Source organism: Theropithecus gelada, chromosome 11, assembly GCF_003255815.1.
Source record: "Theropithecus gelada isolate Dixy chromosome 11, Tgel_1.0, whole genome shotgun sequence".
Classification (NCBI taxonomy): Eukaryota; Metazoa; Chordata; class Mammalia; order Primates; family Cercopithecidae; genus Theropithecus; species Theropithecus gelada.
Window position 1 is genome coordinate 26,440,093 of NC_037679.1, and position 5,246 is coordinate 26,445,338.

The 5,246-nt window shown below is 44.1% G+C and overlaps 1 long non-coding RNA gene across 1 annotated transcript; it reads right to left on the bottom strand.

Annotated features, from left to right (window-relative positions):
- Positions 1–2,936: 2,936 nt before the first annotated feature.
- Positions 2,937–4,502, bottom strand: LOC112635522. Its single transcript, XR_003121932.1, has 2 exons — positions 4,237–4,502; positions 2,937–3,407 (listed from the first exon to the last, which is right to left on the bottom strand). It is a non-coding gene; the product is annotated as an uncharacterized LOC112635522 (long non-coding RNA).
- Between the last annotated feature and the right edge of the window lie 744 nt (positions 4,503–5,246).

Sequence of the window (5,246 nt, forward strand, 5' to 3'; positions counted from 1 at the left end):
TGTAGTCCCAGCTACTCGGGAGGCTGAGGCCGGAGAATGGTGTGAACCCAGGAGGCGGAGCTTGCAGTGAGCTGAGATCCGGCCACTGCACTCCAGCCTGGGCGACAGAGCCAGACTCCGTCTCAAAAAAAAAAAAAAAAAAAAAAAAAAAAAGTAGTACTAATAGACATATTGACTTTCAAATCTTAAGACACTGACCTTAGTTTGGGGCCTGATAGTGGGACTGATGTAAAGTCCATCTAAGAAAGGATACCTGGGCTGGGCGTGGTGGCTCACGCCTGTAATCCCAGCACTTTGGGAGGCCGAGGCAGGTGGGTGACCTGAGGTCAGGAGTTCAAGACCAACCTGGCCAAAATGGCAAAACCCCGTTTCCACTAAAAATACAAAAAATTAGCCAGACATGGTGGCGTGCACCTGTAATTCCAGCTACTGGGGAGGCGGAAGTGGGAGAATCACTTGAACTCAGGAAGTGAGGTTGCAGTGAGCCGAGACTTTGTCCCCCCACCAAAAAAAAAGTAGAAAGGACACCTGTGTAGGGGTGAGCAGACCAGCCTCCTGGTGTTCACAGATGAGCTTAATCAAGGAGAATGAGGGATGGAGCAAAACCCCTTTACAAATCAACAACATCAGAGAAAGAGAAGCAGACTTCGGATAGAGAAGTTATTTACTAGGTGTTAAGAGCTATCCGTCCTCTTGTAGAACAACCTATGAGTTAGTTTTTGTGAAAGTTCTTCCAGACACCTGAGGGAAATTGTCCCCCCTCTATTCTTTTTCCCTTATGTGCCCATCATCTCTGAAGTATTTGAAATACACAGTGCTATGGTTCCATTCTGTCCCCACCCAAATCACATCTCAAATTGTAATCCCCACGTGTTGGGGGAGGAACCTGGCAGAAGGTGATTGGATCATGGGGGCCATCTCCCCTTTGCTGTACTCATGATAGTGAAGGACTTCTCATATCTGATGGTTTAAAAGTGGTATTTTCCCCCTACTCTCTCTCTTAACTTCTGCCATATAAGATATGCCTTGCTTTCCCTTCACTTTCTGCCATAATTGTAAGTTTCCTGAGGTCTCCCCAGCCATGTGGAACAGTGAATCAATTAAACCTTTTTCTTTATAAATTACCCAGTCTCAGGTAGTTCTTTATAGCAGTATGAAAACAGACTAATACACACAGTGATCACTTTTTATCACATAATTAAATTTAAGAAAGTAGTAAATAGAAGAAAATACTCTGTAACTCATATTAAACAACGTGAGTATTGCTTGTACCCCAAATTTCTGGGCCAACTCATTTCTAGAGTCTTATTCATCCCCCAAGTAATGCTATGGATCTTCCTGCCTCTTTGTTTAAAACCCATCCCTGAAGTCCACCCAAGAGGTTGACTTTGATCTCCAAGTTCTGTGCCACATACATCTCCATTAGAATATGTTGCTCATTTCTCCTTCAGGGCTAACCTTTGCATACAGCATTCATTTACTCATTTAAGACATTTTTATTAAGCATCTACTATGAACCTAGGCTGTAATCAGTTTGGGGGATACAAGTTTATTCACCATTATGGACAAACCAAACCTGGTTCTGGCTCACGTGGAGCTTGAAGTTTACTGAGGAACACAGACAAATAGGAAAGAGTAATGTGGGGTGACAAGTACTTTGACAGAAGTTAAACAGAAGTCATAGGGAGCACAGAGTTGAGAAATGAGGAATGCTACTCTCCCAAAGAAAGCCAGAAAGACCTCTCTGCCTCTGCTGGTCTCAGGTCTCATCTTCTAGGTATTTCCACTACCTTTTTATCCTCTTTCCTGCCTCTGGAGAGCCAAAGGCCACAAGGTGCAACTGCACCTTGACTTTCAGCCACATAACCAGTTAGAAGTCATTTTCTTTTTACCCTTACTGTCTGGCAAGTCCCTGTTCTGCATCATTTTTGCCAAACCAGGTTTTCCTCCTAACCTCCTTTGGCCACAGCCTCCTCTTGGTCCACAACAAATGACCAAGGGTTTCCTATTGACAGGAACATAGGGCTACTATCTCAGTGGGACAAGGATTTAGGGTCATTGTCCCAGGAGTGATGATGCTTCATGCTCCTTGTGACATATCTAGGTTAAGGACTTAGGAGAAGACTTTTGTGGTTGTGGGGAGAGTTTTCTCTCTAAAACTAACAAGACTGTAAGGGAATACCATCAGCTCCTGAGGCTTCATTAGAGCTGAGATCTAACCAGAGGATATAGGGTGGAACTAATGATATTAAATCAACTATTCAAATGAAGAGATTTGCATGCATTTCCAAGCAGGACCTGGTATACCTGCTAGAATTTTAATAATTTAAGCTGTGGACTTCAGCATTTTTATTACACATTAACTGACTACACTGGGTAGGAAATATACATCAATAAATTCTATTGGATACTTTCGGGGATGAGGTGAGAGTTTCAAGATGAACAGTGTTTATTTCTGTACCAACAACCACAGCTCTTCTCTTATTCTTTGTGACTCTTATTCAACCCACATCACAGAAAATGAAGTAACAAGATCACACATTCGTTGTATTCTATGGACTGTCTCTTTCACAAAATGATTACATTACCAGGTCACCCACTGGCTACCCACTGACTTGAGACTGACAATTCATTAGGCTTTTTTTTTTTTTTTTTTTTTTTGAGAGGGAGTCTTGCTTTGTTACCCAGGCTGGAGTGCAGTGGAGTGATCTCAGCTCACTGCAACCTCCGCCTCCTGGGCTCAAGCGATTCTCCTGCCTCAGCCTCTTGAGTAGCTAGGACTATAGGTATGCATCACCACGCCCAGCTAATTTTTGTATTTTTAGTAGAAATGGGGTTTCACCATGTTGGCCAGGTTGGTCTCGAAATCCTGACCTCAGGTGATCCACCCGCCTTGGCCTCCCAAAGTGCTGGGATTACAGACATGAGCCACTACGCCCAACTGAGCTGATATTTTTATTATCTTTTTTTTCCAGTTGAGAAGCCTGAGCCTCAGAGGGTAAGTGACTCCTCTCATTTATGCCGCCGGCATCTGGTGAGGCTTGGTCTCAGCATTCAGGTATGCAGATGGGTATGTCTGTGGTAAGGAATAGAAGTCTGTTCTTAATGTTCTGCTGACTGCTCAGTGCTTTATGATGAGCCCAAGTCATCTGCCTTGCATCAATTTTTCCTCCATTGTTCTAATGTTTCTCTTTAGATAGAGCAAATTTATTCTTTTGTTCACCAGCTGGTCCTTCTACCTTTGAGGAGGTAAAAGAAGTAGGTTTCCAGCAGAGGAAGAGGGAGTATGAATGAAGGTTACGGGAGCATAGAGCAGTAAGAAATGGTCCCAGTGGAGTTGCCTAGTGGTCATCTAGGATGAGAGGCAGATTCGTAGAATCTGTCTTCAACGTAAGGTGAGGCTGTGCCTATGGGAAGGAAAGAAATGGCACGGAGGGTGAGCAGCCTCCCAGAATACACCTGGGCCCTGCTCATGGTCACTGGTTAGTTGGAGCCACATCTGGGTCTGAGATTCGGTCTGTACACAAGATTGCTGTGATGGATGTAATTCATTTCATCACATCCTATTTTTATCACAGCAGTATCAAGAAAATGAACACACAAAGCTAGATCACCATGGAGAGCAGGCAGTTTAGATGTATTTATTTGTTTCTTTCCTCTGTATTTTTAATGTTTTGCTTGATTTCTCTTCATTTGAAGTTGCTCCTCTGATGTTACAGAGATAACATTTGCCTGATGATCTCAATCAGAAAGTGGTCACAGGAGTAGCATTCCACAGGACACTGAGCATTCGCTCTTGGGAGCACATCCTTTGCACAAGGGCAAAGGAAAGGGCAGCCAGGGGCGAAACGCAGCGCCCTCAGCTTCGAGAAGGAAGCATAGGGAGAGCGCCCTCTTGTGGAACTTGACTCACTGTCTAATCTGCCTAGTAACAGGCTCTCTTTCGTAGCTCTTCATACCAACGGATATATTTTTTCCCCATGGATTTGTGTTTGAAGGTATTCTTAGAAAATTCTGAGTACAACTCTTGGTTGCTTTTCATAACCACGAAGAACTGACAATCTGAAGTCAATGTGCAATTCAAAAGGTGGCATTTTTTTTTAAGAGAGCCAGATTAACTGTGAATTACCTCCCAAATTGGCATGTTGGGTAATTATTTTCATATTTTGGTGCAGAACCTTTCAAAATATGGGTTTTGCAATTACGTTAAACAAAACAAAAAACTACTTCTCTCACCTGTGTAGGATTTAAGCAAAGCCCAGGCAGTTTGGGGTTATTTTTAGTCCTGATTAATTATTCAGCCAAGATAATTCCATGTTCAGCAGCTTATTTGGAAGAGACATGACAGCTGGGCTCTCAAGTCAGCCTCAGGTCAAAGCCGACATCTTCATAGCAAAACCGTGCTCTCCCCACATTTTGGGGAGAGGGCAGCGGGTTGCATTTTCTGTGACACTGGTGTCAGCTTTGCCAGCCTGGAACCCGTGAGTGGAGGGAGAAACTGCTGATTCAGGGGACTTCAGACACAGCCGATTTCACAGCAGCGAAAATAGGTCACTAATGACACGTGGCAATGAGCCAATAAACTGCGGCCAGGAGCTTGGAAGGGTCTGCTGGTGGCAAGATCCGTTTCACTAGAACTCCAGAAAGAAAGCAATCTGCTTTAATTTGTGTAAAACAACCATAGGGTTGTAGAACTCAGAGGCCAAGATTGTGATCTCGTTTCTCCTTGCCTTTATGTTCCTAAGCATTCAAGTTTATTGTTTCGGTTTATCCCTTTTCCATTCCCATGAACTGAAATAACTGGAGCTCCTGCTTCTTTTTTGAATAGTCAAGCTCATGTGATTCTTTTTTCCCTTCAAGTGCCAGGGGGGAGAATGAAGACGATATGGGTTGACTCTGTGTCCCCACCCAAATCTCATCTTGAATTGTAATCCCCACGTGGTGGAGGGAGGGTCCTGGTGGGAGGTGATTGGGGGCTATTGGGAGGATCATGAGGACGGTTCCCCCATGCTGTTCTCGTGATAGTGAGGGAGGGCTCGCGAGAACTGATGGTTTATAAATGGTGGTTTCCCCTGTGGCTCTTTCTCCTGCTGCCATGAAAGACGTACCTTGCTTCCCGTTTGCATTCTGCGACAATTGTAAGTTTCCAGAGGCCTCCCACCCATGTGGAACTACGGGTCAATTAAACCTTTTTTCTTCATAAGTTACTCAGTCTCGGATGTGTCTTCATAGCAGTGTGAGAACAG